This window comes from Gastrolobium bilobum, unplaced genomic scaffold (genome assembly GCF_033153095.1).
Source record: "Gastrolobium bilobum isolate Gb01-03AN ecotype WA unplaced genomic scaffold, APGP_CSIRO_Gbil_v1 utg109295, whole genome shotgun sequence".
Classification (NCBI taxonomy): Eukaryota; Viridiplantae; Streptophyta; class Magnoliopsida; order Fabales; family Fabaceae; genus Gastrolobium; species Gastrolobium bilobum.
This window is the reverse complement of record NW_026897464.1, coordinates 19,403-32,478: the sequence shown is the minus strand read 5'-3', so window position 1 is coordinate 32,478 and position 13,076 is coordinate 19,403. Positions and strand designations below refer to the sequence as shown.

General features: G+C 34.7%; 1 pseudogene; it reads left to right on the top strand.

Moving 5' to 3' along the window:
* The first annotated feature begins 3,221 nt into the window (after nucleotides 1-3,221).
* On the top strand, nucleotides 3,222-13,064 carry LOC133307111 (protein disulfide isomerase-like 2-3; annotated as a pseudogene).
* Nucleotides 13,065-13,076: the final 12 nt, after the last annotated feature.

Genomic DNA, 13,076 nt, shown 5'->3' with positions numbered 1-13,076 from the left:
GTTACTCTTCAAGTCATAAAGGTTACATTTGCCAAAATTCTGATGGCAGAATCTATGTGTCAAAAGATGTACTTTTTAATGAATATTGTTTTCCCTATGATTCATGGACTTCTAATAAGCATTCTCTGTCTCCAGCATCTAGACCTCCTATTATCCCTCTAATGTGTAACCCATCCTCTTGCTCCTCTCTGCCAAAGCCTCAAGATCACTGTAATTCAATTCAGTCACCAAGAGCCAGTCCTCTTCCGTCAACAGATGCAGTTCACAGTCCTCTTCAGTCACCAGATGCAGTTCACTCTGCTAGTCTTTCCTCTAACACCACTTATTCCACTTCTGAGTCTTCTCCTCCTCCTTCATCTCAGTCTGAGTATGCACCTTCTCTTTCTGTCAGTCCAGCTTCTAATACACACTCTATTACTACCAGATCTAAGTCCCTTGCACGTTCCATTGCCCTCTTGAGCCATTTTGAGCCTTCTACAGTCAAACAGGCACTTTCTAATCCCAACTGGACTGAGGCTATGCAAGCTGAGTTTAATGCACTTAAAACTAACAATACTTGGACACTTGTCTCTTTGCCTCCTAACAGGTCTCCTATAGGCTGCAAGTGGGTCTTTCGTGTCAAAGAAAATGCTGATGGCACTGTTAACAAGTACAAAGCTCGGTTAGTAGCTAAGGGCTTCCATCAACAAGCCGGTTTTGACTACAATGAAACATTCTCACCTGTTGTTCGACCAGTTACAGTTCGCATCATGTTGACTCTGGCTCTTACTCATGGCTGGCCTCTTCGACAATTAGACATCAACAATGCCTTTTTAAATGGTGATTTGGAGGAAGAGATCTACATGACTCAACCTCCAGGCTTTGAATGCAATGATAAAAGTCTAGTTTGCAGACTCAATAAGTCTCTCTATGGCCTCAAACAAGCCCCACAGGCATGGTTTGATAAGCTCAAGCTATATCTTTCTCAGTTGGGGTTCTCTTCTAGCCGTTGTGATCCATCCCTGTTTCTGCTTCACTCTGGCAGCAAGTGCATCTACATACTAGTCTATGTAGATGACGTTATCATCACTGGCAATGATGCTAACTACATTCAACAGTTGATAGCTAATCTACACTCCACTTTTGCTTTAAAGGACCTTGGTGATTTGGATTATTTTTTGGGTGTTGAAGTCAAGAGACCGGCTCCTGATGTCCTTTTTCTTTCTCAAGCCAAATACATTTGTGATCTTCTAAGTAGATCTGCAATGCATGATGCAAAGAGCATTGCTACTCCCGTGCCTTCTAGCTGTAAGCTCAGCAAACATGGCTCCCATTACTTTGATGATCCTTCTCACTATCGGTCTATTGTTGGAGCTCTCCAATATGCTACAATCACACGACCTGAGATTAGCTTTGCAGTAAACAAAGTCTGTCAATTTATGGCTCAACCTCTTGTTGAGCATTGGAAAATTGTCAAAAGAATCCTTCGTTATCTGAAAGGCACTAATTCCTTTGGCCTTCACTTGCATTCAGCCTCTTCCATTGCTCCTCTTCTTCTCACTGCTTATTGTGATGCAGATTGGGCAAGTGATCCCGATGATCGACGCTCCACATCTGGTGCTTGTCTCTTCTTGGGTCCTAATCTTGTCTCTTGGTGGTCTAAGAAGCAAACCTTGGTGGCAAGGTCCAGCGCCGAAGCTGAATATAGGAGTTTAGCTCTCACATGTGCTGAACTGCTATGGATCCAGTCACTCTTACGTGAACTGCATGTTTCTTCTTCAACTCCATCAGTTTTCTGTGATAATTTGAGTACTGTGGCCTTATCTCACAATCCAGTTCTTCATGCACGCACCAAGCATATGAAACTTGATATATTTTTTGTTCGTGAGAGGGTTCTAGCAAAGGAATTGATTGTCTCTCATGTTCCCTCTCAAGACCAAGTAGCTGATACTCTCACTAAGGCTCTTCCATCTACCAGATTCTTTGAGTTGAGACACAAACTCAGAGTTTTGGATACTGCCCAAAATCTCTGAGTTTGAGGGGGTGTATTAGGAGTATATAGAATATTGCTCCTTGGACTAGTTAATTGTGTTGATGTACTGTTAGACGTTATGTTGCTGTTAGTGATTATCTCTCTCTCTCTCTCTTTAATATTCTGTTAGATGTTATGTTGTTGTTAGTAACAGTCTGTTAGTTAGTCATTGAGATTACTCTACTGTATAAATATTAGCTCTTTGTAATCACTCAGCAATTGTGAATGATAATCAAAAGATTCAGTATTTCTTCAATGGCTTTTTCTCTTTTCTTTCTCTGCTTTTCTCTGAACGCTATTACTGGATCACATCAAAGATAAATTAAATTAATTTATATTATTAATTACCATTCTTACTTAAATAATATAAATGAAGTACATGACAAAGGAAAAAATATGAATACTAACAATTAAAATTAAAATTAAAATTAAATCAAATTGACTTAAATTTAACAATTTAGTACTTAAAATTATTTTCAGTTTTTAATTTAGTCCTTGAATATAGTTACAAAATACAGATTAACCCTTCAAATTACAAAATTTGTATCAACTTAATCCTTCTTATTGCATGTTTGGAATGTCTTTTTTATTTAGTTTCTCTATTCTTTATAAGCAGAAGTTATGTCAAACAAATTTCTATAAAAAAATTTATTATATAAAGAACAGTTTTTTATAATAAAAAAAAAGCTAAAAACTTTCAAAAGGAACTTTTTTTAAAGATATATATCAACTTTTTTGACTTCTAATTTATTTTACATTATTACCCATATTCTAACTTGTAGTTATAAATTTTTATAATTTATTATAATAATAAGTTATTTTATCTTCCCTCCTTCCAAACTACCATAACAACTTTATATAATCATCAAATAACTTTTATTTATTTTTAAAAAATAAATTAATAAAAAAAAAGAGAGGAGTAAAAAAAAAAACTCTCAAAAGTAGAGAGAAAAAAGAAGAAGACTACATTAGTTCAAATTTTATAAATTCAGAAATAACTTGTACACTTACTTTAATTAAATGGATTAAGTTGCCAAATCTCCATACATAAATCCAATTAAATTTATGATTGGTTGACGTGGAAATTTATGATTCATTTTCTTAAAATATGTACACGCTCAACAAGCTGACGTGGAAATTTATTATTGGTTGAGGCACGTAGCTTTGTGTTTTCTGCATCGAGAAGTTTCTTTCTGAGTACCAAGTTTGAGAGAGAGAGAGAGTGAGAGAATGAGAAGGTTTCAATTTGGATCTCCATTTGGTGTATCTATATCGATATTGTTGTTCGTCTTCAACTTTGGTTCTTCTGATGCACTTTATGGATCATCCTCACCAGTGGTTCAGCTCAATCCGTCAAACTTCAAGTCCAAGGTATAATCAAATTTCAAATTTCATAATTTTTCAGCTTAGTCCATTTTGAACGTTTTATTCCCTGACCCACTTTGTGATCCACTGTATTCTTAACTTTTCTTCCAATGACAATTGTAAAAAAAGCATCTTTCTCCTTGAACACCATGTGGGCATAATGTATTTTTGATCCTGCAAGCTTTTTTTTTTTTTTTAAGCATTTTTTCTTTTATTGTTATAATGCTATCAAGTGAATTAATTTTTGGTGATACCAAGAAAGAAATGCCTTATTTGTTAGTGAGATTTTGAATCTTATCTAGAAGGCAAATCTAGGTTCTGGGACTTATAGACTTATATTTTTTATGATATTAGTATTATGTTGCGTTGGATTTTCTTTTTCCATTTTTTATAATTTATAATTTAGGAGTACACATGTTTATGTAGCCAATAGTCACTAATCACTCAGATACAAATCAGTCCCTGCATAACATCAAGCTTTTTGCTGAGTTGTTTTGGTTTGTTACTATATCAAAGTAACTGCTACTTCCCTTCTTTCAAAACTTGTGTTTTCTTTGACTATTTTTGCTTACTTGAGTTAGAACATTATCAATAATGTATTGACGTTATGATTTTAATATTTTGTTGTTTATGTTTTTGTATTTATATATGAAATATGCTCCCATACCCATATCTTAGTTTTGGAATTTTTCTCGTACCCCTGTGCCCATACACTGTACCATTACCCGTAGTTGTACCCGGATCCATGCAACACATTGCATAATGATGTTTGTAATTACCTTGATCACAATGTAAGAGCTTGGTGTTGCCAGTTTTGCATTTAGCTGGTGAACTTATGGAACTGCAAATTTGGTTCTGTGCTATCAATATAACAAATCTGTTAATTCCTACTGGCTACTGGTGCAAGTACTTGATCCTGTTGTGTTTTTTCACTTCGAGATATACATGTTACAGCATTAGTTCTAGGTTGCGTGTTCTCGGAGATTCATTTTGTAAATTGTTGATTTTGTTTAGTACAAGCCATATACTGTTCTGCTTTTGGTCAGGCTCTTCTTTTTTATAGCATATTGTAATGCTTTATGCGTAAAAATATACTTCTCTAATTCTCTTCTTTCCTGATATAAAAATATCAGTATTTTTAGTTTCTGTTTCCGTATATATCTCCTTTATAAGGTAGTTTTTCTTTACGTAACATTTAAGTAAACGTTAAATGTTACTTTAATGTGTTTAAAGTTGTCAGTTATGGATAGTTTATGAGTCATAAGGTTAACATTTATCTTAGGAGTTTTGGTTTGAATTTGTCGGTTATGGAGTTTATGAGTCATGAGGGTTAGCATTAAGTTTAGGAGTTTTGAAAGGTTAAGAGTCAGTCGTTATGTTTTGTTATTAAGTTTGGTTTTAATTGTGGTTTATGGCTATTTAGTGTTGCAGTTTTAGAAAGGCAAACTATAGCCTATAAATAGTCTAGTATATTGTTTGAGAAATACAGAATTGAGAAGCAACGAAGTTTAGTAAAATATTTCACAGAAGTTTGTTCTCTTTCTCCACAAGTCCTCACGACATTCTTGAATAGTTGTTTTATTTGTTGATTTTGTATTTGAGCGATCCTACAAATTGGTATCAGAGCTATGGGAAAAAAGAGCGAGTTAGAGGTGCCACTCTTCCATGGAGTTAAGGATGAAGCATTAGATTGGCTTCTTTGTTTGAAGGAACATTTTCGGAAAGAAAAAACCTGGACGGAAGACAAATGGCAGGTAGCCATGAGAAGACTCAGAGGAAGCGCAATCAAATGGTTCCGTACATGGAATTGCCACGACTTTAATAATATGTGGAAGGATTTTCTAATGGCCTTCATAACAAAATACTTGCCTGGACGTTTTGATCTGATTAATGAAGAAGATGAAATCTTCAATGATGAAGATGAAGATGATGAGAATGATGCGGATGAAGAAGAGACCGAGATGGCGGAATCCGAGGTTGCCAACGGCAACCCATCCGCAGAGGAGATTTACGTTTCAGAACGCGTAAGAGACGACTCGGAGAAGAAGACGATGGAGATGACTGAGAACAAGGGAGCCGAGATAGAAGAGGAGGAGAACCAAGGAGCCGAGATCGAAGCGGAGAAGGACGGGAATGACGAGTCCATTATCGAGGTAGAAGACTTCGTGGAACCTGAGTGTCTGGAGACAGAGTCGAAAATCGAAAAGGAGATTGAGAAGCTGAGGTGCTTGATGGAGACCAACATGGAGGAGACTGCGAATCCGAGTTCCGTGTTGATAACCGGGATGGGGGAGATCCTGGCTAAATCACCGAGTTCATCTTTTGGAGAAGAGCTCGACCCCGGCGTGATGAGGTTGACTTCGGCGACCGGCATAGGTCGCTGGTCCGAGATGCCATTGAGGAGGTGCGAGGAAGACGGCAATGAAGGAGCCGAGAACGGCGAAAAAATGGAAGGTGCATTTGAAGAAAAGGATGTGGTCTTGAAGAGAAAAAGAGGTTTTGTTGACAATACCAATGATGCAGAAATTGGGATTGGCCGAGGAAATAAAATTGTGAAAGCAACTGATACTGGGAAGAATTTGGGTGACGAGAAACTTGCAGATGAAGAAGTTACAGCGAATGGAAACAAGGAAAGTCCTGCTAATGAAACTGAAAATATCAGATTGAAGAAGCCGCCACCGGATAAAATAAAATATGTTCAGAAAAATAATTGCAGGGAAGATATTTTTTTGGTGCTAGATGTTTTTTGTTAGTGATCAAGATTGAAGAAAACAAGCGCGATCAGAAAGTTGAAGAAAAGCAGAAGCAACACGAAGAAAGAAAGAAGCATTTAAGTTTACGGGGGAGTTTTGTTAAGTAAACGTTAAATGTTACTTTAATGTGTTTAAAGTTGTCAGTTATGGATAGTTTATGAGTCATAAGGTTAACATTTATCTTAGGAGTTTTGGCTTGAATTTGTCGGTTATGGAGTTTATGAGTCATGAGGGTTAGCATTAAGTTTAGGAGTTGAGTTTTGAAAGGTTAAGAGTCAGTCGTTATGTTTTGTTATTAAGTTTGGTTTTAATTGTGGTTTATGGCTATTTAGTGTTGCAGTTTTAGAAAGGCAAACTATAGCCTATAAATAGTCTAGTATATTGTTTGAGAAATACAGAATTGAGAAGCAACGAAGTTTAGTAAAATATTTCACAGAAGTTTGTTCTCTCCACAAGTCCTCACGACATTCTTGAATAGTTGTTTTATTTGTTGATTTTGTATTTGAGCGATCCTACAGTAACATAGTTTGCAATGCATCAAAATTTATGGTTGCTATTCTAATGACGGCAGGTTCTGAATTCAAATGGAGTTGTTCTTGTTGAATTCTTTGCTCCATGGTGTGGTCATTGTAAGGCTCTAACTCCTACATGGGAGAAGGCAGCTACTGTCTTAAAGGGTGTAGCTACTGTGGCAGCACTTGATGCTGATGCTCACCAGTCATTGGCTCAGGTTGTTTTTTGTTCCTTTCAGTCTAGTCTCCATTTTATGTGAAGAGAGATAGATACGAAGACATTAATACAGGGACTCAAATTTTGGCAGGGCCCCATTATGTAACATCTTTGTGTCTATCTCTCAGATAATATGAGAGGATATATTCCCTCATTTTTATATTATATGAAATCTGTGAAATGATGAATATGATGTATGTGTTGTTTACTTGTTAATCAACCTTTCCTGGATATGAAGATGCAATATTACATGTTTAAATTTTCTACAAAATGTACACCAAAATTACCATTTTTGGACCAAGCATGATAGACTTTCCTATACATCACGAATAACCACTGGGAACTTGGTAGTTTTTTTTTTTTTTTTTTCAAAAAAAAAAAATTTAATACCATGAATTGATCTCATCATTTCAGCCATTTGAGATATAAGGATGCTTGTAAGACATTGTTGCATTTGGTGACATTGTTGCATTTGGTCAAAGAATCTACGTATCATGCAAAATATGTCGTATGTATAAAGATTCCCCACTTCTTGTTTCAAGCATTACTTTCTATATATAAAGCAACAAACAATATCTCTCTTGCATTTGTTCTTTGTTTGTATAACCTGGATTAAATAAAAGAATATTTCTTTGGAGCAACCCTAAAAGAATTTTTCAGTGTATAAACATTCTTTTTCTCTCTTACATAACCTCTACTATTGTTTGCATGGTTAAACATATTATCCTTTTCCTTTTACTCTTGTAGGCTTCTACAGTTACGATGTAAACGTTGTGCTATATTCTTCATTAATTATAAACTTTATATTGAAAACTTCAAAAACATTGAATTGTGTGTGTGATTTATTTAATTCCATATAGGAATAAGGGGTAAGAGGATTTCCAACCATAAAGGTGTTTGCACCTGGGAAGCCACCTGTTGATTACCAAGGAGCTAGAGATGTCAAACCAATTGCTGAATTCGCTCTTCAACAGGTTTGTTTGAAACTCTTATGGGGTGTTTTAATATTTTTTACCTGAAATACAGTGAAACCTGGCTGTCAACGAGAGCTTTTGTTGCATAAGTTATGTTGGGCGTGGGGAGAGTAGATGAATTTCTTGTTTTATTTAAAACAAACAATTTCTTCCAATCACATCAGTGCATTTAAAATAATGGCTTGTGCCTTACTGCTAAGGTGATGTAAAGATTGTGTCCATTTCACTTGCTGTGTTGTCATTCGTGGTTTGCAACTTAATTGACGTTTTTTGTGTTGGTGCCCAGTGAAAAGTCATAATTGGCTTTTTATTGAAATAAATAAATAAATTCTGAGTTACTGCCTTGATTTCTCATGGTAATTTATCAGTTAATTAATGTGATTTGTTACTCACAGTTAAGAACTTTCTTGTGTTTTATTATAGGCAGTAAGTTACTCCAAACTATTGCATGCTTATTTTTTGTTTGTATGTGCAGTTAAAGACTCTATTGAAAGAACGTTTAAATGGAAAAGCAACTGGGGAATCAAATAAAAAGTCAGAACCCAGTGCTTCAGTAGAATTAAACTCTAGCAACTTTGATGAATTGGTTCTCAAAAGCAGAGAACTTTGGATTGTAGAATTTTTCGCACCTTGGTAAGTGTATTCTACAGTGCTTATGAAGTATCAGTGTCTTCTTATGTTTTAATAATTAATTGACTGAACATATTGTACTTACTATAATATTTCCCGCTCAGGCATTAATCATCTTTCTCTTTTTTTTTTTTTTCTTGAAGGTGTGGGCATTGTAAAAAACTGGCACCTGAGTGGAAGAAAGCTGCCAGTAACTTGAAGGGGAAGGTGAAACTGGGTCATGTTGACTGTGATGCTGAAAAGGTAAGCTTATGTGTTATACATCTTTAACAATAACTAGTCAAAAATTCCCCTCTGGTCTTGGTCAAAACGATCCCTCGCTATCTTTATTTTGGTTATTTTTTTTTAACCAAGATTTGCCATGTTGGTTGTGTTCTCAGTCTCTTAAGTAATTGTATCTTTGAAAGCTTTTAAATTCTTGCCTTTTCTTAGTTCTGCATAAGACTTTTAAATTCTGTCTTAATTAGATCAATTTATATTTTTCTGATTGCATTGTTGTTACCAGTCTCTAATGAGCAGGTTCAATGTTCAAGGATTCCCAACTATCTTGGTATTTGGTGCCGACAAAGAGAGCCCGATTCCTTATGAGGGTGCTAGAACAGCCTCAGCTATTGAATCATTTGCTCAAGGGCAGCTGGAAACGAATGTTGCTCCTCCTGAAGTAACTGAGCTGACTGGTCAAGTAAGTGTACTTAACTGCCAACTTGGTTGTGGATTAGTTAGAAAGATAGCATACAAGAAAATTAACATAAGCCTTATCTTTAGGATGTCATGGAAGAGAAATGTGGTTCTGCTGCTATCAATCAAAAGTTGAGGTCCCAAGAGATTTTGAAGTAACAGGCAATGCTAGATCTAGAGTCATTGTTTCTTTAATTTAATGACTAGGCAGAGCAAAGTGTATTTCTTGTGATGATATATGATAGTTTTGTTCATTGTTCTGGGTCTTCCTTCATGTTCTATGTAAACGATTGGTATACTGTTTTTTTAGGATAATCATAGCTTTACCCGATGGATGACATGAATTGGCTATTTTGTCATTCAGTGTTTCATATTGACAAGCCTTTCGTTAGGTAGAAGAGTGCCAATGTTAGACAAATGATAACTTAAGAGAGTGTACTCTCCTAATGAACAAATTTAGAGTGATCTTTTAGGAAAGAGTTTTATACCAACTCAAGTTTTAAATATTCTCTTAAGGGAACAAAATATTAATTTGGTCGAAATTAGAATTAAAGAATGTCCAATTTTTTGTTAAATATGGTCTGCATGCACAATAAAAAAAAATATATTGAATTTATGCAGTATGTATGTACAAACAACCACCGTAACATTTCATTCTTCTGTTCATCTAAATTACATTACGGTGATCACCTCGATTGATAAGGTTAAATAATTAATTTCTAATTCCACTTCTCTCGTTGGATCGAAGAAGTATATGTGGTTATCATTGGTGAACTTGACAATCGTTGCTGCGGACAATGTTTATATTTCAATTTATTTAGAATTTTATTTTGTTATTTTTCATAGATTTGCTTCTTTATTTCTACAAGATGATTAATTATATATTTTGATAAATCTAAATATATTTAATGAAAATTAAACTTCCAAACAAAATGCTGGTAAGATTAATTTTAACCAATGAGCCGGTCATAATTTGGGTTTGGATCGTGACATTTATTGTAATTATAAAATAGTTGTTACTTTTTTTTCACTCGGATTTCAGGTAGAGCACTTTTATTGGCAAAAAAAAAAATTAAAATAATGTTTTTTAATTAAATAATTACGTATTTATTGTAATTTTGGAAAAAATTACGGATCTATTGCACACTGTGACACCTCTTTTGGGCGTCACATGTGACGCCCCATTGAGGCGTCTCACCCTAAGGGGAAGACGCCCAAATGGGGCGTCTCTGTCACTTTTTTTTTTCAAAAGAAAAATTAATTTAATCATAAAACTTCTAAAGACCATAACTTTTGACTCGAGTATCCAAATCAGGTAATTCTTTTTTTGATTTCACATAACTTTTCGAGATGTACGCAATGACATCTCATTTGACATATTTTATTTCTCAAAAACACAATTTTAATTTGCAAGAATGGTATTATAAGAGCGGTTAAACCCAGAAACCTCTGAGTTCTGGATTTGTGATTTAATATAAAAAAATAAATAAAATTTTGATTTGTGATTTAAAATTTTTTTATAATAATTTTTTTGATTATAATAAAAATTTGGTTTGTGATTTAAATTCAAAATAAAAATATAAATTATTATTAATAAGGAAAACAAAATAAAGATTTAATTTGTGATTTAAACTAAAAAATCAATTTGAAAAATCTGTAGAAATAAAGGAAATAATTAAATAAATATTCTAAATTTTTAAGGAAGAAGGATATTATTTTTAAAATTAATGATTAATGCTATAATCTTCTGGGTTATTATTCGTGGTCTGAAATTAATGATGGTTTATGAATGTTTTTCAAAAATAAAATTACTTAAATTAAGCGTGATTGCCTCTTGATTGAAACCCAATTTAGACGTGATTGGTGATGTGTTAGGTTTTGACACGTGTTGACACGTATCACATTTTTAAACTCAGAAGCCTCTGAGTTCTGCGTTTGTGATTTAATGCGAAAAATAAATCAAGATTTGATTTGTGATTTACATTAAAAAAATTTGGTTTGTGATTTAAATTAAAAGTAACAATTATTATTAAGGGATAGGTTATTGTGCCTACTCCCATTTTGCCTACTTTTACCTACCCCTCTCAACATCGTTGGATTACAATCTCATCTAACGGTTCAGATTCAAAAGTTAAATAAAACCCTTTTACTCTTTTTTTCTCTCTCTCTAACTCCACTCTTCTTCCCCCTATCTCTCTGACTCCACCCTTATTCTCTCCTCCCTTGCTTGCGATAAAGAAGACGTACTTGCAAATATCTCTCCCACTGAAAACCAGATACGTTGCTAAGAAACAAAATCGATGGTAGAATTCATGCCTTAACATCCACAGATTAAAAAAAAAAAAAACCAAAATATTAAAAAGAACTACGATGCAAGGAAGAACAAATAATACGACATCATCTTTTTCTTTGTTAAAAAAACAGGAATGACAAATATTATTAAAGATTCGAAAGCTGCAAACACCAAAGTATTTGTGCATAAACTCAAAATTGAGTATCCAATATTATCATCCTGGAAGAAAAGAAGAAGAAAATACAAATTTCTACAGTACTCTGCTTTGTTACCCTTAGAAGAAAATAAGCCATATTTTAGGGCGTTGAATAATTAGGGTTGTTTGGGTTGAAACAAAGGTAAATAAAACCATATCGAATCGTTTAACACGACGTTTGTTAGATCACATTTGGAATGAGAGAGGGAGAGTCTATTTAATGGAAACAAAAAGCCCTTTCCCATCTCTGTTGGTTTAGGTTTCAGCGAGGCCCAGATTCTGCACAAAGATGAGATCAATCATCAGTCGTCGACAAGCAACACCGCCGTAAAAAGGCAACAAAATCAAAAATCCAAATATACAGAAACCACCCTAAGATGGGAAAAAGACAAAGTTATCAATTTCATTCTGAGACGGAACCCTAACATGCTCTGGCAAATTCTATCACTTTAATTTATATACTCCAATTAACTTGTTCTTTTCCAATTCAACCCTTCTCAGAATACAAGTGCATGGACAAAGGATGAAGAATATTTTCCTAATCGTAAAATGTAGACTTGGGCGTCTTCTTCATCGCACACAAGCGAGGAGAGAGAAAGCGTGGAGTTAGAGAGAGAGAAAGAGCAGAGTTAGAGAGAGAGAAAAAGAGTAAAAGGGTTTTATTTATTTTTTGAATCTGAACCGTTAGATGAGATTGTAATCCAACGATGTTGAGAGAAGTAGGCAAGATGGGAGTAGGCACAATATTCAAACTTGGGTGTCTCGTACAGCTATGTCTGGACAGCTGCAGGTAAACAGCCAGATCTTGAGAAGCATGTGGGTGTTGGTGGGTATGGTTATCCTGCTTTAGTGGCCCTTAACCTTAAGAAAGGTGTTTATTCTTCTCTCAAGAGTGCTTTTGAGCTCGACCATATTATGTAAGTCTGTTGTTGGGTTTATTCTAAATGGTAAATCTCCTACTGAAATGAACATATAGATGATTATTACATATTTCTTTTCAGAGAATTTGTGAAAGAAGCTGGACGTGGGGGCAAAGGGAATATGCCCCTAGAAGGCACTCCTTCCATTGTGAAAACAGAACCATGGGATGGCAAGGATGGGGAAATAATTGAAGAGGATGAATTTTCTCTTGAAGAACTCATGGGGGAAGATGCTTCAAGCAAGGATGAATTATGATCAACCAAGAAGGAAATTATACAGAATCAAAAGTTGAGGTCCCAAGAGATTTTGAAGTAACAGGCAATGCTAGATCTAGAGTCATTGTTTCTTTAATTTAATGACTAGGCAGAGCAAAGTGTATTTCTTGTGATGATATATGATAGTTTTGTTCATTGTTCTGGGTCTTCCTTCATGTTCTATGTAAACGATTGGTATACTGTTTTTTTAGGATAATCATAGCTTTACCCGATGGATGACATGAATTGGCTATTTTGTCATTCAGTGTTTC